This window comes from Anomaloglossus baeobatrachus, chromosome 12 (genome assembly GCF_048569485.1).
Source record: "Anomaloglossus baeobatrachus isolate aAnoBae1 chromosome 12, aAnoBae1.hap1, whole genome shotgun sequence".
In the NCBI taxonomy this organism is placed as follows: domain Eukaryota; kingdom Metazoa; phylum Chordata; class Amphibia; order Anura; family Aromobatidae; genus Anomaloglossus; species Anomaloglossus baeobatrachus.
This window is the reverse complement of record NC_134364.1, coordinates 59,173,224-59,198,681: the sequence shown is the minus strand read 5'-3', so window position 1 is coordinate 59,198,681 and position 25,458 is coordinate 59,173,224. Positions and strand designations below refer to the sequence as shown.

General features: G+C 44.8%; 1 protein-coding gene across 6 annotated transcripts in view; it reads left to right on the top strand.

The window, feature by feature from the left end:
• The window catches only part of CEP170B (centrosomal protein 170B), a 130,932-nt gene that overhangs the window by 8,035 nt on the left and 97,439 nt on the right, over nt 1–25,458 (top strand). Inside the window, exon 1 of one of the 6 annotated variants that reach the window (XM_075330170.1) lies at nt 10,677–10,840. The exons of the other annotated variants lie outside the window; for them this stretch is intronic. The gene's annotated coding sequence lies outside the window, so the exon portion shown is untranslated. Of the gene's footprint in view, nt 1–10,676; nt 10,841–25,458 lie in introns of those variants that run through there. 6 annotated transcript variants of the gene reach the window in all.

The window sequence follows — 25,458 nt, the reverse complement described above, 5'->3', positions numbered from 1 at the left end:
TTCTGGTCAGGAGAATAGCCATGCATGGGACTCTGGCATCTGCACCATAAGGGGTAACACTGAGGACAGGGATAGCCTAGGGTCCTCTAGCGTGAGGAACACTATAGATGCCCCCTGACCCTCGCTATGTGGAGGAGATTAGTTCTGGTCAGGAGAATAGCCATGCATGGGACTCTGTCATCTGCACCATAAGGGGTAACACTGAGGACAGGGATAGCCCAGGGTCCTCTAGCGTGAGGGACACTATAGGTGCCCCCTGACCCTCACTATCCTACATTGTGACATTGTATGCTTATAAGTTAGGAAACTAGAAAATATAAGTGAAAATCCAGACAGCCAGCCAACTTTTCGAGAAACAGATATAGCTGAAAATCAAAAGAATGTGTCATTATAAATTGGACTATTGTTTATATCAGAGATTTTTGTTGTGTATTTTTTAATATATGTTTATTATTATTAGTTTAGTTTTATCTAATGTATTTTTTCTTAGATATTTTTTTATTTTACTCTGCCTTTATTAAAAAAAAATAATCAAAAAAGTAGCAATTTCCACACTTGTTACTAGACCGCATAATATTTATTTATTTTACTCTCTCATATTGCACCATTCATTTCCCCAGCGCTTTACAGACATCATCATCACTGTCACCATTGGGACTCACAATCTGAATTCCCTATCAATATGTCTTTACAGAACCAGCAAAGTGGATGGGATTTGTAGAAATCTCCTGCCCACCGTGCTTTTTTTTACGATGTGTAAACTGACCTGCGGTGCGTATTAAAAATCCGCAATTTGCCAACTTCTTTTGTGGGTACTCTTAATTTTATGTGTGGACTTTCCCCATAGAATTGCATTAGATGCTGAAAATCTGCAGGTGTCACAGTGACTTTGGGATAGCAGGGAATCGGGGCTTGTAAGCTGTCCCTCAAGCTAGGGGACTCTACGCTATCCCTAACCTCAGGGATACTCCTAATGGTGGTGAGGCCTGAGTCTTCTTTCTGGCTCTGCTCCTGACTAGTCCTGATCTAATTTCCCTTCCCACTTGCCCAGGGACAGATGGGGCACGAGTCTGTTGAAAGTACAGAAAAAGACAGACAAAGTGAATAAGAGATGTACAGTATACTAAAAGGGGTGTTTTTGGGAGGAATCATGGCTGTGTGCCGCCCCTGCAGCAGATCGAACCGCTCAGATCCAGAGTTAGTGATTACTCGTGGCTCGAGGGTCTCTGGACCCGGGGGCTAGGGGCCACACTCAAATGAAGAAGGGGATTATTTACAGGGGATAGGTATAGTTTGTGATGCCACCTGTGGTGTGCGGTAATTGGGAGTACCTCCGCTGCCGTTGGGAGTACCCGGGGTGATGGAGTGGGGCAGCAAGATGACGTTACCCTCCACGGGTAGGGGGTAGGGCCCGGGACTCTGGATGGTGGTATGGGATGCAGGGGATCGCAGGCTCGCTGGTCGCAGGGGCGAGTCGGGTACTCACTCAACAATAAAGCAGACGCTGACAACAGGGTAAACCGAGTCTCTGTCTGCTGTTACCTCTCGTGGGGAGCTCGTCCCCTGCAGTACTGCCTTGTGGTCCGTGACCTGCCTCCTGGCACAGAATTTAGGGTGTCCTTTGTGGCCTGTAAACTTGGAGCTTTCCGGGCCCCGCTCCCCACTATGGCTAAGTGAAGGATCCTGTTCTCAGGGGCTCACGCTTGGGATTTCAGTGGGCCGCTTGTTAGGAAAGCCCTATCCCCCTCGTTGCGCTAGTGCAGCCAATCTCTGAGCTTCGTGGGAACAGTCCATAGAGATCCTGTTCTCCGCAGGTTAATTGCCGGGTTGCCTGAAGCTTCTCCCCAACCTATGGTCCGTGTACCCCGTCGTGCCTTCGGTCCCGGACGGGTGATTAGGCCCAGGCTGCTGACCGTCCTCCAAGACAGGTACCAGGCACCTAGCCTCAATCCCCTGTGACCGGGGGTCCGACTCCTCTAGGTCCAGACCACCGTCTGCGACCTAGTCTGCTTCTCCCTTGGGAGCTACAACTCCCAGCTTCCTCAGAGCTCCTCACAGCTCGAGGGCTACCACTCAACTGACTTAACATCTCCCACCTCCCTGCCTGACCCCCAGGTGGGGGGCCCTATTCCTGCTTAAGCTGCCCACTGGTGTGCCTGACAGGTGTCGTGCGAGGTGTCACTAGGATTTGTGAATGCTGGTGGAGGCAGTACTGTAGGATGGAGATCCAGAACCATGGGGGGTTGAATCCTGCACTGAAAAGAGAGAGCGTGCAGTACTCTATGACAACCTGACTAGTCCAGGGGCGTCACAGCTGTCCAAAAATTGCATTCAAATTTTAGACATTTATGAGAAATCTATGCAAAAAGAGTGGTTTCGGGGTGGAATGGGGGCATAGCAAAAGGGACGGCCCGTCTTATTTATGAAAAATCCACAGGAGGTCATAAATGCTTAATCGGTGTAAGCCCTTATGAAACCTTTGATTTTTGGGAGAAGAGGGTCTGATAAATCAAATTTGCTGATTGCTGGTACCCATCATTCATACTCTTCAATGGGTAGGTCTGACATCTGCGCAGTCTTTTACATTGACATATACAGGAGTTATGAAAAGAACCAATAATGCAGTGCCATTAGTGTGTATCGCTCTTGCATTGGGAGGCCTCTGGCGAGTCTAAGACCAGAAGGTAACAATGGCTTATTGATCGCAGGTCTACAACTTGCATTTGAGTGTATCTACTTTCTTTTAGTGCTGTAGGGGTTAAGGACTCTTTCCTATCTGGCTGTCCTTGGAAGGCTTTATCTCAGGTGCACCTCTTTTGTGACCAGTCCCTTTCACTATAAAAATTCACATGTCTTACTATCCGACATCGGTTATAGATTGTTATTTCAATGCTGACCACTTTGGAAGGAGCCTGTCTCCAGAAGAAGCTGAGGAGTTGTGTCTATTGCAGCTGTTATGTTGAGCTGCATTGGAGAAGCTTGGAGTGTGCGGTGTCTACAACCAACAGCACCTAGTCACTTTTTCATTCAACCGATAGTGACTCATCATTTCCCAGGGAGCGAGCGGCTGATGCAGCAGCAGGGTGAACTCCTATGACCCCCCTCCGTCACTTCTGACTCCCCCTGGAGATACGTGGTTTACCATAGACTGGGCCAGAGGACTGAGGACACGGCCGGACTTTGAACCACTCCAGCACACTGTACCTGGAGGCTGGCACCTGTGACAACCGGATAATCATTCAATCTGAGGCAGCTCCACTGGGGTAGGCACCGAAGAGACCCTTCCTGCACCTCTATAATCCCTGCTTTGGCTCAGCATTGTGCTTGTCAGCACCACCACCTCAGGTGAGTGCAAACTCACCGCATATCTGTCCAGCATCTGTTAGCAGCTCTACACAGGAGCAGTCCTGTTCTCTATCTCTCTTTATTTTCTTTCTGTCTCCCTTACGTTGTGTTATATTATTGCAGTGGTGAGACTAGTGTTCTTGCTAGCCTTCTCACTAGCCAGGGTGAGTTCAGGGCAATCGAGGGCCTAGGCACGTGACAGCGATACGTTGAAGGACCCGTAAAGGGACGTTAGGTAGTGTAGGGTACAGGCTCAGTTGCGTTTTATGAGGTGACCCCTCTCCCTATCACCAGGGCGTTCTTTCTATACCATTCCCATCATTCCCCTTGTGTCACGCTGCACGTTGAGCCTTCGTACGCTCTATAGCTGAGAAATATGGACAATACATGGCCATTCCTGTCAGTAAATTTTTTTCTGTAGGGCAGCAGTCCCTTCTACAATCTGCGGGGTAGCATAACTTAGGGACTACACTCAAAATGCGGAGGTACAACGAAGGCCATCTCTACCATAGTACAGCACTGATGTCTTCTGACCTCTATGGAGAGGAAGCAAGCCTTACATTCTGTAGAAACCTATAGAAACTAAGCAAGTCAGTCATTAACCTCAGTGCATAACACTTGTAATGTATACACTTCCTTCAGAGGCGGAGGAATCCTCTCTCCCCATGGAGCGGCATACATGTTGTATTCCATCCTGGAGTGAGTCACAATCTCCTTCCTTTTATCTGTCATCATAATGGAGATAATAGTATTATGGTAATGATTTATTGCCGCATTCACAACTCACGGATGGAGAGGGGATGATCCCTAATGAAATAGTAACATAAGAAAGGGGAATTGCTCAGTATAGAATTCCCTAATGTAATAGATAAAGGAGTGGGAAGAAAGCCACCGTGTGTTTCTCATGATGGACAACCCCATTAAAGAGGTTTTTAATAATTTCTATATGGAAAAACATCTCCTCCATTGATAGATGGGACAGAAGGGTCTTAGTACGCCAGCCCCTACTAGTAAGACTCTAAATCATACGTCATGATACCAAATGGCCAAAAAGAAGCTCATTTCAGCTGTGTCCTCTTTCTTCTGGGTATCAGACCCTCACTGATCTTACACCGGTGATGTATTCTAAAGGGTACTTAACACGCTGCGATATCGATGCCGATATCGCTAGCGAGCGTACCCACCCCCGTCGGTTGTCCGTCACGGGCAAATCGCTGCCCGTGGTGCACAATATCGTTAGGAGCCATCACACAGACTTACCTGCCCTGCGACGTCGCTGTGGCTGGCGAACCGCCTCCTTTCTAAGAGGGCGGTTTGTGCGGCGTCACAGCGGCGTCACTAAGCGGCCGCCCAATAGAAGCGGAGGGGCGGAGATGAGCGGGACGTAACTTCCCGCCCACCTCCTTCCTTCCGCATTGCCGGCGTCCGCAGGTAAGCTGTAGTTCGTCATTCCCAAGGTGCCACACGTAGCGATGTGTGCTGCCTCGGGAACAACAAACAACCTGCGTCCTCAACAATCAACGATTTTTTTAAATGGAACAACGTGTCAACGATGGACGATTTGGTGAGTATTTACCATCGTTAACGGTCGCTCGTTGGTGTCACACGCAACGACGTCACTAATGGTGCCGGATGTGCGTCACGGAATCCGTGACCCCGGCAATATATCGTTAGATACGTCGTTGCGTGTAACGGGGCCTTAAGACTCTACATGATATGTCATGATACCAAATGGCCAAAAAGAAGCTCATTTCAGCTGTGTCCCCTTTCTTCTGGGTATCAGACCCTCACTGATCTTACACCGGTGGTGTATTCTAAGGGTAGGCCATCAAAAATCTTGGAACCCACTAAGAAGTATTTAGAATTTAAATTGAAAAGGATATGTGTGTATAGATGTCTTTGGTTCTGGAATGTCCTGGAATATTTTGGAGAAGTGGTGTACTGGCAGTGGTGGCAGGTCATGCTTTGGTGTCCATGAGCAAGGGTGGCCCGGTGACGGACAAGACCACCATCTGCCTGGCATTACTGACCCCTCCCAATATCCGGCGTAGATGTATGTCAGAAGTCGTTACAATTTGCATAGAGCAGGCTCAGGTGCTGAGCCCACTCTTTACTCACTGTTGTGGATAAACATGGCAATTCTGTGTGGTAGGTGCTCAAGTAGGCTCCAGTCCCGTATATAGCAAAGAGCAAATACGTGGCCCTCATATAGTGGGAGAAACTGGTATTTTATTGAGTAAGCTTGATCAGATACAGCACAATGTTTCGGTCTAACAAACCGTTTTTGGCAAACAGCGATGGACACCGTAAGCTACACCAGCGCTACATTCACTCACAAGCTGAGCAGACCAGCTACACAGCACACTGATGAAGGGCTATGTTAGACCGAAACGTCTGTGCTGTATCTGGTCAAGCTTACTCACTAAAATACCAGATTCTTCAACTATCTGAGTGCCAAGTATTTGCTCTTCACTCTTTACTCACTGGCGCCGACTGTTTTACACAGCAGACAGCTGCCAGCAATGAATCGTGACCATGGCATCTGAGTGGTAAGTCAGGGGGAGGGAGAGGCCTCTGTCATCCCCATTAGGCCTGTCACGATTCCTCTGTGCAGAGCATCTTGCACATTAGGAGATGCTCTGCTGGGTTTTCCTGGGCTTCTGGCTGGCAGCTTGATTGACAGTAGAGGTTTCCATGCTGGTTCTGGGAGGTGCTGATTGCTTAGGTGTTCCTTCTTCTGGGTAATTGCTCTGCTAGAACCTTTCCAGTCGTACGTTTTGGTTCTGTAGTTGTACTGTTGGCCTGTGTTTCTGCATGTGTTCTGATACTTGTTTCCTGACCCCAAACTGTTGTTTGATTCCTCTCTGCCCGCTCCCTGTTCCTGTCATGACCTCCTGGCTTTTGACCTCAGACCGTTACCTGACCACATCTCAGTTTTCTTCCTGAATCCATTATGTGCTTTCCCGGAATTCTCACCCTCAGATTGTGACCTGACTACGCCACTGTGTACTCCCTGTGTCCATACGTGTCCTCCTGTTACTAGACTTCAGCTTTCCTGACTACTCTGCCGTTTGTACTACCTGTAAGTAGTGACTAGCATCACAAGGCCCCTGCAAACTGATTATGTGAACTTGATGGGGTGCTTATTGGCTGCCGAGGAGATAAAGGGGGGAGAGCCCATTATTGGGGCAATTCAGACTTTTGCTATCGGACCCCCTGGATTTCTTTGTATGCCCCTGCTGAGAAACTCTTCAAATGTCTGGCAAATCTCCCGGGAACCAGAGTCTACCAAAACCATCCAGAAAGAAGAAGTTCTGGAAAGCTTTCTATACATGACACAGTTTGGGGAGTATGAAATAGGCATTAGGGGGTAGCCCAAAAAGAGGCAACTCACAGCAAGTGTCATAACACAGCGGGAACACTAGGGTAGTGTCATGCCAGGCGAGGGGAGAACCCCTGGCAAGCAACAGGTACACCAGGAATCAATACAAAGGTAGGCCCTCATGCGATGGAGAAGGAAGTTGAGTAATCTCCTACCTCTCACCTGAGGTTAAACCCTGAACTCCCTAACGTCCCTAGATGGGTCCTTGCCCCATGTGCCAATCACATGCCTAGGCTCTTGCTGACCTAAACTCACCCTGGCTAGTGAGGGTAAGTGTCTCGCTACTACAAAAAGACAACATGAGGTAGGTAACACAAACAGGTTGGGAAAACCACAACAAAAAGCACTCCAAGGTTTCTTCAGTAAGGAACTTTGCAGCTGCAATAGAAACGACACCCCAGCTATGCAGAAGCGAGCTCCTTCAACAAGGACAACATAGGTATAAGCTATAGCCGGCATAGGAAGGAGTGAGGAGTGGATATTTATAGCAGAAGGGAGCGGCTGCAGCTGAGGTTACAGCTACCTGTTAGATCACTGCAGGATAGAAAGGGACCAGATGGAATTAAATACGCTCCAACTCCGGGTAAATAGCGAGTGGGCACTAAAGCGGACCTGCGATACACAATGCGCTATGACATTCTAATCCCAGATCCCCTCGAGATCACATCAGGCCGTGACATACTCGTGACATGCAGCTATTGACGCCAATGCGTTAGTGTTAGACACAGCCAAAAAGCAGCCATGTTTTTCCTGCCTACATCATTCCCCTTAAAGACCGCACTGTGTAATTTACGCATTATCATAGTGAAATTTGTTATGTGACAATATGCGGAGACTGGGTGCGGACGTCTTCTGTAGTCATACGGGAAAATATCCATCAGTCATAGAAGCGTCAGTCTGTTTGTAGATATTTATAACTCGGGAAGCCATTGTATTGCTCATCATACTTTGAAGACGTCTCATTTGTTAATGAGGTGAAGACATGACATCCGGGTATGACGGGACATTCTCAGGTAAATTAAGCAGCTCATTAGAAGGCAGAACAATTAGCCGGGATTGTTTCCGACACTCCATAATGGCATTTGTCAGGTATGATTTGCCTCTCCCCTTCATTCAGTTGCGCAGCCGCCATATTTAAAGAGCAGCTATCATTAGCAAATTGCCTATTATTTTTGTTTTGTTTTTTTTGTTCAATAGGTCATACTGTTTTTGCTTTTGTTTTTTTTTTTAAATAAATGTTACATTTTTTTAAAATAATTTATTTTTATTTTTTTAGAATATTTTTAACTTTATTTTTTTTCACAATCTACTTTACTAATAACAGGTAGAAATCTTACAGTTTTCACACTGACCACTGTTTTTTGTTTTTGTTTTTTTCTCTAAATGCACATGTACATTAGCCACAATGAACAGCTAGCTGAATCCTAGCTTTTCTATTGAAGCATCTAATGAGCGTGTGCAAAATTCATTGTGAAGGGGGAGCTGTGACATCAACTGTTGAGAATTGTGTTATCAGCTGTGTATAGAGTTCTTATATCTCATTGTAATCCTGCCTCTGCTGATAATGAGCCCGCTGAAAACTTTTCCTGAAAAAAAAAACCAGGAAGCATGCGTATAATTTAGCCCCGGTGGCCAGAGTGAAAATTTCAAGATTACATAATTTTGTTTTTTTTAAGGCTATGCACTGTAAACTGTTAGGAAGGCTGACGGAAATTGTTTTTTCTCCCTACAATATTACCTGATTAGTTGGGGTCTGACTCCCGGGACTGCACTGATCCGGGATGTCTGTTCCTATGTTCTTGTTGATTTTTTACTATAAAATATATGTCAGGAACAGTTTGCTCTAAAATACAAACTGTGCTTTACTCACCCTCCCCAGGTCCATTGGTGAATCTCAGCTCCTACTCGCGAAGTCATCCCCTGAGGAGCATTGCAGCCAATCAATGAGCTCAGCGGCTCAAGCCTTCAACTCATTCAGAGCCGCTGAGCTCACTGATTGGCTGCAGCACATTTAATGTGATGTAATGTAATCACTGCAGCCAATCAGTGAGCTCAGCAAGTCATGCCTTCAACTCATACAGAGCTGCTGAGCTCACGGATTGGCTGCAGCACAGTTGATGTTATGTGACAAAAGCACTGCAGCCAATCCGTGAGCTCAGGGGCTCATGCCATCAACTCATAAGTACCGCTGAGCTCATTGATTGGCTGCAGTGCTTACGTCACATAATATCGACTGTGCTGCAGCCAATCAGGGAGTTCAGCGGTACTGTATGAGTTGAAGACATGAGTCGCTGAGCTCACTGATTGGCTGCAGTGATTACATTACATCACATTGAATGTGCTGCAACTCATATCTTCAACTCATACAGTACCGCTGAGCTCACTGGCTGCAGCACAGTCGATGTTATGTGACGTAAGCACTGCAGCCAATCATTGAGCTCAGCGGTACTGTATGAGTTGATGGTATGAGCCGCTGAGCTCACTGATTGGCTGTAGTGCTTATGTCACATAACATCGACTGTGCTGCAACCAATCAGTGAGCTCACAGTGCATTTTTGCTGCTTTTTTGGTGAATGAAACTAACTTTATTTAAACATGTACTGTAGAGAAATGACACCAAAAGCGCAGGAAAAAAACCACAGCTTTTTTACTGCCAATAGATCAGTCAGGTTTTTCTGCAGAAAACAAAAATGCACTGTGTGAATATAGCCTAACATAAACTTATGGAATTCAATGTTAGGCTATGTTCACACAGTGCGTTTTTGCTGCTTTTATGTTGACTGAAACTAACTTTATTTATTAAACATGTACTGTAGACAAATGATACCAAAACACAGCAAAAAAAGAAGCAAAAAAAAAAGCAGCAAAAAAGACGCAAAAACACAGCAAAAAAAAGACTCAATAACACAGCAAAAACACAGCAAAAGAAGCAAAAAAAACAAGTCGCAATAGCACTGCAAAAACACAGCAAAAAAAGACGCAATAACAGCAAAAAAACGCAATAACAGCAAAACCACAGCAAAAAAATGCAAAAACACAACAAAAAAGACTCAATAACACAGCAAAAACACAGCAAAAGAAGCAAAAAAAAAAAGTCGCAATAGCACTGCAAAAACACAGCAAAAAAAGACGCAATAACAGCAAAAAAACGCAATAACAGCAAAAACACAGCAAAAAAAAATGCAAAAACACAACAAAAAAGACTCAATAACACAGCAAAAACACAGCAAAAGAAGCAAAAAAAAAAGACTCAATAACACAGCAAAAACACAGCAAAAGAAGCAAAAAAAACAAGTCGCAATAGCACTGCAAAAACACAGCAAAAAAAGACGCAATAACAGCAAAAAAACGCAATAACAGCAAAACCACAGCAAAAAAATGCAAAAACACAACAAAAAAGACTCAATAACACAGCAAAAACACAGCAAAAGAAGCAAAAAAAAAAAGTCGCAATAGCACTGCAAAAACACAGCAAAAAAAGACGCAATAACAGCAAAAAAACGCAATAACAGCAAAAACACAGCAAAAAAAAATGCAAAAACACAACAAAAAAGACGCAAAACATAAAAAAATGCAGCAAAAAAAGACACAAAAACGCAGCAAAAAATGAAAAAACACAGCAAAAAAATACGCAAACACACAGCTTTTTTCCTGCCAAAAGATCAGGTTTTTCTGCAGAACAGAAATGCAGCACAAACGCCCTGTGTGAACATAGCCTTATTTTATTTTCTATTGTAATTATATTTCCAGCATAAATTTAAAGGAGCCTTGTCTTTCTAATAAATAAAAAAGGAAAGAACATGTGTATGTGTGCGGCTTCAGGTGACCGCTTTATGGAGCACCCAGCAGATGGCGTTTGCAGTCTCTATTACAGAGGGGAAAAAAAATGTCACCTATCCTGGATTTCCAAGCCAGAGGGGGAGGGAGGCTCTGCTGGTGATGTCATGAACCTGTCGTGCGAGTGCAGGCGGAGAAGGGTGTCTTTGCAGGAGGGAAGAGGGTGTGGATCTGGTGTGGATCCATTACCTGGCCCTATACACCTTCACATCTGCAGCTGAGGAAAGGCAGGAAGGCTTTGCTCCTAGGATCCCAGGCAGTGCCAGACATAGACAGGTAGGTCCCGGCAATGTATGGCATCCCTTCTCCCCAGATTCTGGCCTGCAGCCTCAAGCTCATCCCTTGCTACAATGTTGCAATATTTACATTCTAAATGGATCCATTGTATCGCAGCATTCCATTGTATTTTCCTATTCTTGCGGTGATCTTCGCAGTGTATGGCGACATCCATTCTGTCAACTGTGTATATATTAACCCCTTACAGGACTGTGAACGCCGCTGTGCTGGTGATCAGCCTCCCATCCCCCTTCCCACTGTTCTTCAGCAGCAGAGGAGGAAAAAAAAAAGGGATTAATGATTACATTCTGACAAGAAGAGATCCTGGCGGGGAGCGGTTTCCATTTTCTTTTTTATTTAAAGGGATAAAAAAAAATGACAGCTGGAGGATTGCACATTGTACACTGTGTATATCTACTATCTCGCTTCTGTCTTTTGCTACATTGTGTCTGTGGCACTGAATAATAGATGATAGCGCTGGGTTTGGTCACTGCAGGGCCCTCACTAGGGGAGAGGATCCGCTTTGATTTCTCTGTTTGGCAGCTGCCTCTTACCAAGCTCGGGCTTGATTTTCCCACCCACTTGAGGGGGAGAAAGAGGAAAAAAACCCACTGGTTATACTGGTGCCAGATCCGGCATTTGTGTTTCTATCGCACTTGCTCTGTTGTCACTTTGCCTTTCTTTTTTCCTAGAGTAGCTTCACCCTTGGTGAGTCAAGGATGGATCTGCGCTTGCGTATTAGTGAATTGCCTATACAGCAGATACCCATGATATACCCTACAGAGGAAAGCTGCTTCATTTTTTAGGGGTTCCACCTTCTCCTAGGCCTCAATCTTGCCTCTGTTTTACATGAACGTGTGCCTGTTATAATGTATGGAGCTGTTTGGTGTCTGTGTTTTGGGTTTTTCTCGCAATTTGTGTGTGCAAAAAAAAAATTACTGAGAAGTGTCCGTTTTTGATTAGAGGTCTTTGTCCGTGAAAATCACAGTCGCCCATGCAAGTGTATGGATCCGGGAAAATCCTGGACCACATGTGTTGGCCGTCATTGTGGTGTTTGTGATTCACCTTACAATGCATTATTTATACCATGAGACTTCCTTATGGTAAAAACTCAAACATTGATGAAACTCAGATGCAAGACATTCATCTGTATTTAGGTAAAAATCACAGTCGTCTGAATGAGGCCCTAAGGGTATGTGCACACGTTGCTTTTTACCTGCTTTTTTGCTGCTTTTTCTTCTGCGCTGTTTAATGCCAAAATGGATGTGTTCTTCTATTCAAGCAAAGTCTATGGGAATTTGGGTTTCTTGTTCACACTATGTTGTTCAAAATGCTGCCTTTTTGTGGCAGAACTTTGGTCAAAAACTCAGCTTTGCAGTGCAAAACCAAAATGGCAAAAACAATTGACATGTTGCTTCTTTGAAAAGCTGAGTTTTTGACCAAAGTTCTGCCTCAAAAAGGCAGCATTTTGAACAACATAGTGTGAACAAGAAACCCAAATTCCCATAGACTTTGCTTGAATAGAAGAACACATCCATTTTGGCATTAAACAGCGCAGAAGAAAAAGCAGCAAAAAAGCAGGTAAAAAGCAACGTGCGCACATACCCTAAGAGGATTGTCGATTATGGCCCATAAATCAGGAAGTCACTGAGGCTAAATCATTCTGTAAAAGACTCAAATCTCTTTGGTACCAATAAGAGGCTTGTGGCACGCATAGGCTGCTTTCAGACACAGTGGTCGCACATTTTACTACTTATATTGTGCACAAACCGCTGTTTAACTGGACTGAAATTAGATCACTATGGAGCCCTATGTTGGTCTAAATTTGATTGTTAAACTGTGAAAAGTCTGAGATTCATGGTCATAATGCGGTCCCTAAAATGCCCCTACAGTTTTACTGTCTGAATAAGGCCTTGAAGAGCTTGTCCAGGACTTTGACATTGCTGGCCTATCCTTAGGTACTGCAGCTCAGCTCCTATTCACTTCAATAGGAGCTGAGCTGCAATTGCTGAGAACTGCTACGACACAGGGTTGCGTTGGGTTGCCGCGCCGGCTTTGCGTTGGGTTGCCGCGCCGGCTTTGCCTTGGGTTGCCGCGCCGGCATTGCCTTGGGTTGCCGCGCCGGCTTTGCCTTGGGTTGCCGCGCCGGCTTTGCCTTGGGTTGCCGCGCCGGCTTTGCCTTGGGTTGCTGCTCCGGCTGCGAACACTACACATCTGAACATTTGTAGGAGTTTCTAATCAGTGTTGGACCTCACTAATCTGATGTTAATGACCTGTCCTAAGAAAGGCCATTAATGCAAAGTCCTGGACATTCCCTTTAATCTGTGAGACAGGCTGTATGATACAATTCCTTGCTTTATTTAGAATTCCATCATATACACCTGCACTTAATATGGGGAAATCTAGTGACAGATCCCCTGTAATGCCACAATGCACATAGGCCCCATTCAGACCTCCATTTTTTTTCTGTTGTGTGTGTAACAGCCCAGTTTTTAGCGGTGTGCAGTCAGTGTGTACGTTTTTACCGTCAGTAATTTTCGTTTGACAACAAAATTAAAATTGCGAATCTTCTACTCATTATAGTTTTAACAATGCACAGCAGTTGGATTGCGCAGGGATTGTACCCGTTTGCTGACTCTCACGGCCATATACACTTGTATTGTTGGTTTTGATCCATGTCTCTGATAAAATAGAGCACCTTACAGCTTGTTTTGATTTTTTTTTTGGGGGGTGGATTCAGACAAATGTACAGCACCAAGGATTATAATGGAATCATGTTCCAACCATATGAAGAATGGACGGCTGAGGCTTTAGAAAAAGTCATCTGAATCCATTGATTTCAGCAGGGGTAGTTGACCATCTAATGTATATGGGGCCTCCCAGATATTCCCCAATAGATGATATCAGGGGAGTGATGGATGTGGAATTTAGGATTTTTTTTTTATGTCCGATTCTTTTTGTTTTTCCCAAGGAGATAAGTTGTGACCAGCGATTTACTCCTCTCCAACTATTGAAAACACAAACTCTGCATGCATATGTATCGCAAGTTGGAAGAGGAAGCCGCTCACCAATGGGTGTATGGGCATCTGGTCTTAGGAGATGCTAAAGGTCATGGCCCTACTGGTCCCTTTAGTGATCACAGATCCTTATAGATTATTTGGGACAGTTCTACATGCTTGAGGTGCCCAAGATTAATTTTTGAGGCTGCGTATTTTTGCTGCATCAAGAAAATAGGTCGCATTGCCTTGGCATTGGCTGTCGGGCTCACATAAAACTGGCCATTTTTGTGTGCTATCCCAATTTTTACATATTTTTCATAGCAGTAATGCATGTCTATATTCCCATATTCATTGTTACACATATCTTAGCACTGCAGAGTACAACTGTCTCCTTTTTGATATGTTTCATATTCAGTTTGCACCTGTTCACATTAGAAAGATAAGATGTGCCATCGTCTTTTTCTTAGATTACAGGGTTATGCCTTCTGATTGAGCCCTCCTGCTCTTCAGCCTCAGGTGATTTCAATTCTCCATATGCACATTCCTATCCACCCATAAATTGTTGGGATTTTTTTTTAAGCCAAACAGAGGCATTAGTTCGGTAGAGACCCAAAAAAGAGGTTGCCTTGCCGCTGGCTGTTTGGCTCACATGAAACTGGCCATTTTTGTGTGCGAAGTACCTCAATTTTTACACATTTTTCATAGCAGTCATGCATGTCTATATTCCCATATTCATTGTTAAACATATCTTAACACTACAGAGTGCAACTGTCTCCGTTTTGTCATTATGTTTCATGTTCTGTTTGCACCTGCCCACATTAGAAAGGTAGGATGTGCCATCAGTCCTTTTCGTCAAGAACGCAGCGCTTACAGTTCCAGCAAAGTGGACGGGATTTATAGAAATCTCCTGCCCATTACGCTTCTTTTTTACTCCATGTAAAATGACCTGCGGTCCGTGTTTCAGATCCGCAGCGTGTCAATTTCTCTTGCGGGTGCGCGGAGTTTTACATGCAGCTTTTCGCCAAAGATTTGCAATAGAAGTGTAAAATCCGCAGGTAAACAAATGCACGTGTTTTTAGTCTGTTTCCACATCAAAAAGCCCATGTAATCCGCAATGACTGCAGCAATAAAGTCTCGTCAAAGCCAAATATAACGCGTGCGATACCAAAAGGAGACAAAAAATGGATGTAAAAAATACAAAACGTAATGAGAAAAATGCAAGTTTCCTAATTTCCAGAGATTCTGTAGCATCAAAACTCACCAAAAGCTCAAGATGGGAATGAAGCCTAAGGCTATGTTCACACACTGCGTTTTTGGTCCGTTTTTGCTGCAGAAATTTCTTGAGAAATTCTTGTAACCTTTCTGCAGACATTTCCCAGCAAAACCTATGGCAAAAAAAATTAGCTGTGCACACACTGCGTTTTTTTCTTAAGAAAATTCTTTCAGTAGATTTTCTTAAGAAAAAGAATGAGCATGTCACTTCTTTTCTGCAGCTAACTGCGTTATTTGCCATAGATAATTGGCACAATAACGCAGGGAACAATCAGCGGTAAAAACGCACCGAAAACGCGGCAAAAACGCAGGTGCACAATCCTTCACTCTTAAGAAATTTCTTAAGAAAAATCATTTTTCTAGTGTGAACATAGCCTAAGGCCAGAATCACACTTGCTAGTGCCTCGCGCGAGTCTCTCATTGAATCACCCGGCATGGCCGCACACTATGCATACAGGAGCATCTGAGCTGCATAGAGATACATGCAACCGACCCGCACCTGTCAGGTGAGTGTGCAGCCGAGCCGGGTTCTACCATGAGAGACTAGCGCGAGTTACACGCGAGGCACTAGCAAGTGTGATTCTGGCCTAAGAAGACGTTGTCACTAATTTTACAGTGGGTACGAAATGATGGACTAATCTGGGAGGAGAGAAGTTAAAAGCAGCGGCTGATATCTAATCTTCGTAGACCTCCGATTCCCGACCTCCCGGCGGCTGCTGGTGCCCAGTCTCTGCCTCAGGAATTCCAGCAGATGCCTCGTGTGCTGTGGTTGTCAGGACGAGTCTGGATTGTTTATACCCAGAGTCCTAGCAGCCGTTTCCAAAATGATCGTAGACTGCGGCCTGCTCATAACGGAATGAGACAAGTCGTGTGGAAGGATAAAGCGATGAGCTTTATACTGGTAGTGACAAGTAAGATGTGACATCTGCGTCTTCGATGTGTAGTACATCTACGTCTACTGTATTGTGGAACTGCCTGACCGTGCATGGCCCAGCTCGTTCCATTCAAACCCCTCCATACAAACACCGTAACTCCTATACTATATTAATAACCACAGAAGACTTTATTTTGGATAAATTGGCCATGGTCCTTGAAGCTACCAGATCTGGCAAATGTAAGCCAAAGAGCTTGGAAAAAGAGACATTTTACCCTCAGCCATAAAACTCCAGCTCAAGGGCACCACACCATCGAGAGTGGCAAATTGAACACCACCACCACCGGCTCCCAGGGCACACTCTCGTTCAGAGCCCCGACAAGTGCCTACTCGACCATTCCTAATTCCATCCGGGAGGGAACCATCCATATAAATTCCACCAAATCCTAGGACCCCACACTCATCACCTCGACCACTGCGACTTGAAGTTATAAGCAAAACCTCAACTGTGTAAAATATCTTATGTATCGGTTTGTTAGTGAATAGTGATAAGTGAGCACTACCATGCTCGGTGCTCGATAAGAGCAGTTGGGTGCTCAAGTCGCGTCCATCTGAGCATCCAAGTATATTGGAGGTCAATAAGGAACTCAAGCATTTTCCCGTAATGAGCAGTTGGACGCTCGGATGGGCACGACTCAAGCACCTGAGTGTAATGGAAGTCAATGGGGGACTTGAGCATTTTTCTGGGAAATGGTTCAGAAAATGCTCGTCCTCCATTGACTTCCATTACATTTAGGTGCTTGAGCCGTGCCCATCCAAGCGTCCAACTGCTCATTACAGGAAAATGCTCGCATCCTCCATTATACTCGGCAGCTCCATCCGAGTTTACTAAATTTTAAGTGATCCATTGTCAATGGATAAAAAAACTTTTCAACATTTTGCCTGCTTCAGTGGGAAAAAAAAAAAAGTGGAAGCAACTAGGATGACACCTGCTAAAAATTGTGTAGTTCTGATTTTTTTATTTTTGGGTACACATAAGCCTCATTTTGCACAGTACTACAAGACATTTTAGTCTACATCACCATAGATGAATTCCGACTGTCACTGCCTCAGGCATGATCGTGAACTAATTCTCACTTACTAGTTTGTTTGTTTTTTGTCTCGGTGTGGGCGATTTACCTGTATGTATCTAGGGATGATCATGCCCTGTTTTTGTTCTCCACCCTTGTTTGTTGGAACACAATGAAGCTTTATGTAGAATATATCAATACATAAAAATGAAGCTGTATGGTTTACACATAGACAAGTGATGCTTTCATAATTATTTCTGCCTATAGATATATACGTGTGTGTGTGTGTGTGTGTGTGTGTGTGTGTGTGTATATAATATATATATTACAGTACAGACCAAAGGTTTGGACACACCTTCTCATTCAAAGAGTTTTCTTTATTTTCATGACTCTGAAAATTGTAGATTCACATTGAAGGCATCAAAACTATGAATTAGCACATGTGGAATGAAATACTTAACAAAAAAAGTGTGAAACATCTGAAAATATGTCTTATATTCTAGGTTCTTCAAAGTAGCCACCTTTTGCTTTGATTACGGCTTTGAACGCTCTTGGCATTCTCTTGATGAGCTTCAAGAGGTAGTCACCGGAAATGGTTTTCAAACAGTCTTGAAGGAGTTCCCAGAGATGCTTATCACTTGTTGGCCCTTTTGCCTTCACTCTGCAGTCCAGCTCACCCCAAACAATCTCGATTGGGTTCAGGTCTGGTGACTGTGGAGATCAGGTCATCTGGCGTAGCACCCCATCACTCTCCTTCTTAGTCAAATAGCCCTTACACAGCCTGGAGGTGTGTTTGGGGGTCATTGTCCTGTTGAAAAATAAATCATGGTCCAACTAAACGCAAACCAGATGGAATAGCACGCCGCTGCAAGATGCTGTGGTAGCCATGCTGGTTCAGTATGCCTTCAATTTTGAATAAATCCCCAACAGTGTCACCAGCAAAGCACCCTCACACCATCACACCTCCTCCTCCATGCTTCATGATGGGAACCAGGCATGTAGAGTCCATCCGTTCACCTTTTCTACAAAGACACGGGGGTTGGATCCAAAGATCTCAAATTTGGACTCATCAGACCAAAGCACAGATTTCCACTGGTCTAATGTCCATTCCTTGTGTTCTTTACCCAAACAAGTCTCTTCTGCTTGTTGCCTGTCCTTGAGAGAATCTGTAGTAGGGAAAGAAAGGCGCAATAGGGTCTTACCCGGTATTTGGGTTTGAAGGGTAGAGAGAATGGATGCACTCACCTGGTCAGGTTGTGCCAGTCACAACCCCTGTGCAGACATATGGGAGTGCTAGGATGGTTCAGCAGCGGCCCCGTCAAAGTGAGGTTACTGTATAAAATCGGAAAATGAATGACGGGTTTTTTTGCCGCACTATGAACCACAAAGCTGAAGACTTCTTAATCTGATGTTTGTTTTTTCCCTGAAGAAGAAGGCGGATATGCCTTTGAAATGCGTTGGAATGGCTCAATAAAAGAATACTTTAAGAAATCTTCAGCTTTGTGGTTCATAGCGCGGCAAAAAAACCCGTCTTTCATTTTCCGATTTTATACTGTTGCCTGTCCTTAGCAGTGGTTTCCTAGCAGCTATTTTACCATGAAGGCCTGCTGCACAAAGTCTCCTCTCAACAGTTGTTCTAGAGATGAGAAGGTGTGTCCAAACTTTTGGTCTGTACTGTGTGTGTGTGTGTATATGTGTGTGTGTGTGTTTGTGTGTATGTGTATATGTATGTATATATGTATATAATATATATAATATTTATATCTATCTCTCTCATATACACTATGTGCACATATACTATAACTACCTATTCATAGCCCACTTCTCAATTCCTGATACTAGTAAGAGGTTATTCTTAACCTGAAAAATAATCACTTCTTACTCCAAAATTGGAAATTAGCTCATGCACCATCCTATTTTCATAGGGCATTTCAGAACCTCATTATCGGGATTGTTGGAGACCCAGTGTTCGAACCGTCGGCCATTTATTACCCATCCCACAGGTGATAGCTTGCTGAGTTGGGAGATCCTCTAAAGTATTAAGGACAGACAGGAAGGGTATGAGTAGGCACATTATACTCATGGACATTGTAACATCATGTGTTTAGTAATTGCCCAAGTGATACTTGGAGGCAGAAGCTCAGGGAGTTCTACTTGATGGTCCTAACTGACTGTGGGAAGGTCTGCAGTAGATAGGATTACAATGTAGTAAACTGTAACTATTCCTCAGGCTCTGCTCCCTTCTCCTATGGCTGACGACCTTGGTTGTGCTCCACGTCGGATTCACTACTTTCCTAGAATGCTTATCCATCAGTTGTCACCCATCAATTGTCACCCATCAGCCATCATGCTTTTGAGGTCCACTTAGACCAGATATCCCCACCTCGACTGGGCAAATGGGCCTCACATAGAAGAAACTTGAAGTTCATGGCCGCATTTCTTGTGGGGCGAGGTGACGTTTACAGTGATGGCATTTTTTTTTTTTTTCTGACTTTGATTTACTTTTTCTTCCATTTTTTTTTTTTCATTTTATTTTTTTTAGTGTCTTTATAATGAAAAAGCTGATACAGACTTGTAGCTTGCGTCAATACCAAACATTTTGTTTTTGTTTCCTTTTAACTTTTACATAGTGGTCTTTTTTTATTAACAATAGTTTTTTTCCTTTTTTTTTTTTTTTCCCCATGCTTTGCTGTTTATTTTTTTTTTTTCATTTGTTTTGTTTTTTTTTCTCCTTTTCTTACTTATTTCCCCTGATATTGAACTTTTAGTTGCCTGATCGCTGATGTATTACCCTGCATCACACAATATTTGGTCTTAGACTGATACTTTGGCCTCTTAGACACTGTTTATTGCTGAGCCTTACAAGCCACCGTAGCTCGCTTCCCCGAAGGCCATTACTTGGCCTCGGGTTGTCATGGTAACTAGGCACCATCTGACACTTGCTAATGATGGTGCTGGCTCTGCCATCAGCGTGCCATACATCATGAAGAGGTAAAAACCAAACCCTCCTCTCCATATTCATGTCTTGGGAGCTCTGGTGCCCTGTGGGCTGCAGATAACAGCTTCACAGGCCGCATGCAGCCCCCGGGCCACGTGTCTGAGACCCCTAGTTTTATCTTCAGTTGCTGCTTGTTTGATGTTTTGCCATAATCCTATTTCTTCAGCTGCAATTATCTGTGCGTCTTCCATTTTGGTTTCGACATCTTGCATCTACTGCTCTTCAGACCTGCTGTTTTTAACACTAGAGTTGGGACCATCCCGCCATGGACACACCTTGTCGTGGTGGGATGACTTTTGATCAAACTGTGTTAACCACGTATCCTGTATTACTACTACTATTTACTTATTACAGGGTATTTGCTCATTTTGAGTTTTTCCCTTGGGTTTTATCTGAGACATGGCCACTGTGTGATTATGCTCCTATTGCACAATTTTTTTTTTTGTTTCCATTGCATCTATGTAGCCTCCCATGAACAGTTCGGCCCCATCCCTCTCTGCCCTTTTTCACTTTGATGTTACTGACGTAAGGTTTTAGTATTAGAGTAAGGACCGTCCTGATGGGTCCACCTTGTCGTGGCGGGATGGCTCTATGCTTTTCGATCAAACACTGTTTATTTGTTTCCTATTGCACATATACCAAGTTATGCTCCAGCTCATTTTTTATTTTTTTTGGTAAAGCTGGAGTGGTAGTAGACTTTATGGGTTCATGGAGAGGTTAGGGTAAGTTGGGTGTCTTGTGTTCGAGAAGGTAGAGATGAGCGGACCCGTGGAAGTTTAGGGTCGCCGGGTTCAGCCAGACTTTAGATAAAGTTCCACTTGGGACCCGGACTTGACATGAACCCCAAATGGAAATCAATGGTTGGACAGTTTAGCTCTCCGCTTATATACAACCAGCCATACTTCCAGGGAAGGGAGGTTTTTTTTTTTTTTTTTTTTTGGACACAGCATCCAAACGTTGTTTTTTTACCTCCAATAAGAGCCATTCAGAGATTGCAACCGGGCCGAGCACCAAGAGTAGCCGATCCTCCTGATGCTAGATCAAGTGTTCAGCATACGTACAGCACCCGAACTCCAAACGTGGACAATGATTTTTGAAAATTCCATGTTCGGTACGAACCCCAAATTTGACAGTTTGACTCATCTCTACTCGTAGGTCAAGGTGGTAAAGTGAAAACCTTTCTTGTTTTGTATCTAACATTGTCAAGTAGTGGATTAATCCTTCATCACACTATTTTGTGCTTATGTTTAGGTCGTTTCCACCCAATCAATCTAAAATAGAAATGATGGTTTGTCTTAACAAAAAAAAACAAAACCATGCACGATGATTGGAGAGCAGTAAAATATAGAAGAATATTTTTTTACTATTTACTATTATTGCAGCTATATGGAATTGGGGCTGTAGGACCCCCCCCCCCTCCACCTCCCAAAAAAAGACTCCAATATTGGGAATTAGCTCATAGTGTTTTCTGCTGGTATCCCATTCATTCTAGTCTGAGGACCGTGTGGAAGGTATGTATGTAGGAGGCACACTTGGGACGTGAGTGGTTTGATGCATCGCCTATCAAGTATCCTCTGTGTGGGTAGATAAGAGCTCAATGGACTAAATAAAAAAAAAAAAACATGACCTCTCCAGTGAGATTGTTGAGACTGGGTTCAGAATGTGATATTGTATTCATGTTGGTTGACGGTCGTAGGTAACTTGAGAAGATTTGGAAGGGTCATTTCAGTCCTTAATTTCTAGTTTGTGCTGCTGTAGATATCTGTAATTCAAAGCTTTGAGGAAGAAAAACGATCAGTATACAGAATAGATGCGGTCACGTGGCAATGGATAAATGGACCTTCACTCCCCATTCTGGTGCCAGGCTTTGCCAACTAAGACAGAAAAAACAGTTTTCGTTTCCCTCTCCATGGCTTTTCCGTTACTAATACTAATCACACCAATTGACATTATTAAGTAACAAAGGCAATGACTAGCCCAATCCCAGCCACATCGTCAGCTTACATAGTATGTAGGTTTCCTCTAAGGCCTAAACCACACAGCATGAAAATCGGACCAAGTGGAGTGCGATAAAAAAATCGCATTCCACTTGGACCAATATTAGCCTGTGTGTCAGCGCACATGAGCGATTATTTTCTCAGCCCTAATCAGACCAAGAAAAAAGTCGCAGCATGCTGCTATTGTAATGTGATCATTGTTTCTCTCGCACCCTTTCAAGTGTATGGGGTGAGAGAAAAATTGCACTGCACTCGCGGTACACCGGTGTACTGCGAGTGCAGTGCGAGAATGGCAATAGCCGGCTACGGAGGAGAGAGGGAGATAAATCCCTCCCTCCCCTCTGTAGCACCGGCTCACCCCTCCTCAGTGCTGGCCCGCCCCCTGCAGCTGAGGTCCACTCACATGGTCGGACCCCAGTTGCAGGAACACTTGCATGACACTCGGCTCTGCTGTACTGCCAGCGTGAGACGAGTGTCATACGAGGGGATCGCAGTAATAATCGTGAGGCCCCAGCCTAGCATGATTGGGGTATTTTATGACCCTTTTACATGCCCAAAGAACTATCAGCTCTGAAAATAGGCATGTTAGTTTCTCTGAAATTCAATATATCTACTCTGTGCACCAATCTCCATTTCAGCTGTGCATTTCACTTGGAGATAGAGATGAGTGAACCCGAACTAAAGTTCGAGGTTTGTACTAAACACAGACATTAAATAAAATAAAAAATCATTTGATTGAGCATTGGGGTAGTTGGGTATGCTTGGTGTGAGCCACTTGCAGTCTCTGTTTTGTGGCTTTGCCGGAAGGGCCCTGTTTGGTGGCTTGGCCGGAAGGGCCCTGTTTGGTGGCTTGGCCGGAAGGGCCCTGTTTGGTGGCTTGGCCGGAAGGGCCCTGTTTGGTGGCTTGGCCGGAAGGGCCCTGTTTGGTGGCTTGGCCGGAAGGGCCCTGTTTGGTGGCTTGGCCGGAAGGGCCCTGTTTGGTGGCTTGGCCGGAAGGGACCTGTTTGGTGGCTTGGCCGGAAGGGCCCTGTTTGGTGGCTTGGCCGGAAGGGCCCAGTTTGGTGGCTTGGCCGGAAGGGCCCAGCTTGGTGGCTTGGCCGGAAGGGCCCAGCTTGGTGGCTTGGCCGGAAGGGCCCAGCTTGGTGGCTTGGCCGGAAGGGCCCAGTTTGGTGGCTTGGCCGGAAGGGCCCAGTTTGGTGGCTTGGCCGGAAGGGCCCAGTTTGGTGGCTTGGCCGGAAGGGCCCAGTTTGGTGGCTTGGCCGGAAGGGCCCTGTTTGGTGGCTGAATGTGAGCGGAGAACGAAATGCCCAATCATTGACTTCCATTGCGGCTCAGGTCAAGTTTGAATCTCAAACTAAGCATTGGATAATCTCCGGCTTAACCCGATCTTCCATGGGTCTGCTCATCTCTACTTGCAGATTATTTTAAAAATCACAGCAGATATGCCTATACCAAATCTTAATTTTATGAACCCTTATGTTATTACTTGGCTGTTTGCTCCATGTGCCCATTTTGAAAGATTGAATCATATTTTGTAGTTTGCAGTTTATGGGAATTTTTTCGATTATTAATCATATTGCGAATGTAAAGGATGTAGTTTTTTAATCGCAGTCAGCTAATCTATTTTTCTTCAGTTTCTCCGCGTTGTTTGCTCCCCAGCGTGGTGTCATAATCTTTGCATGCCGCAGCTATAAAGGGGAACGCAGCACTATAGTAGGCATTTAAACAAATGTCTGCCCATATAATGTGTGCCAGGTTTGCCAGGCCAGGAACCACTCTTTACAGGATGGATTTCTAGTGGCGGACACAAGCATCGGGCACCAGTCTGATGTCCATATGTCTTGATGGGAGACAACCTTTTTCATGGAGAGAGATCACCATGTATAATAATGTCAGAACAAAAAAAAAATCCCAACAATCTTCATAAAACCATAACTTTATGGAAGTGTTTTAGACGCATGGATAAGCCGCTCACATTCTTCTGCCTGATCTAGGTCCTTACACTTGGCTAGTTTTTCATTGACTAAGGACCTAGATTAGAATCAAAATTTCTAAGCAGCTTTTCCATGGGATTTTAGGTTGTTTCAATAAAGTTCTGGTTTTATAAAGATCACACTGTTGAATCTTTCTATTCTGACGTGTCTTTGCACATTATCCGGGCCACGCAATCTCATGGCTATCAAGCTACGTTGTTAGGCCGCAGTTTAAGGCTTAACGTCATGTGTAGTAAGGAACGTCTAGACGTTTCCTTCCGCTGGGTTGAAGAGGTCCAAGCTTTCTTACCCCAACTGACCTGTATGGTAAGTCACAAATAGAGATGAGTGGATCCGTGGATGTTCGGGATCGGTCGGACTTTAGTTAATAGTTTGTTTCGGGACCTAGACTTGACCAGAATTTGACTCCGAATCCCATATAAGTCAATGGGGATCCGAACTAACGGGCTCGGCTCGAGTAACTAATGTAATGGAAGTCAATGATTGGGCAGTTCGGCTCTCCCGCCACATACGGGCAGCCATACATAGAACATTTCTGAGTGAGGGAGGGCATATATATTTTTATTTTTTTACACAAAGCATCCAAAAATGTTGTTTGTACCCCCCCTGAGAGCCAGAGACTGCGAGCGGCTCTCATTTGGCAGAGCACTAAGCATTCCCGAGCACAGAGATACTCACTCAATCAAGTGGTCAGCATACATACAGCGCCCAAACTCTGGCACAATTTCAATTTCGAGCCCTGGACAGCCAGTCTTCGGTACTAACTACGAACTTTACAGGTCAGGTTCGCTCATCCCTAGTCGCACATTTCTGTGATGGGAATGTGACGCCAGGTAGTCACAGATAGGCCCCCACATAACCCCATCCCTCACCTAGGTGACACACAGCCGACGTGAAACCCTAGTCACCCCCCCTTAGGGAAAGATAGACACACCAGTGTACGGGACCAGGAGGTTGGAGACGCCCACCTAGGGGTCTAGACAGCTCGGGGCGGGAAAACAGTGGCGTTAAGCTTCACTTTAAGTTTGGAGTTCAAGTTGAGAGGAGTGTGCAAGTTGGACGGTGCCAGGGTCGGAGCCCTGGTGCCTTTGGCTAGGTGGCAGACGGTGGTCTCCGTCAGCAGGAGACGGGAAGACGGCTTGGCAGATCCGAGGTGGACCGGGACAGGGTTGGAGCCCGCCGGTACCGACACTGAGAACTGACCCGGAAACCATAGCACAGAGGGGGTACTCGGACCCTGAAGCCAGGACCGAAACCAGGGGCCTAGCTAATTAACTAATTGAGGGCAGGATTATAGGTCCTGTCCCACCCAAAGTCCCTCATAGAAGACAACACCCCACCGATAGGGATAAGGCCACCGCCAGGGCCCATAGATCCCACGGGCCAGCGACTGCGGGCACGGCTCCTTAGGCCA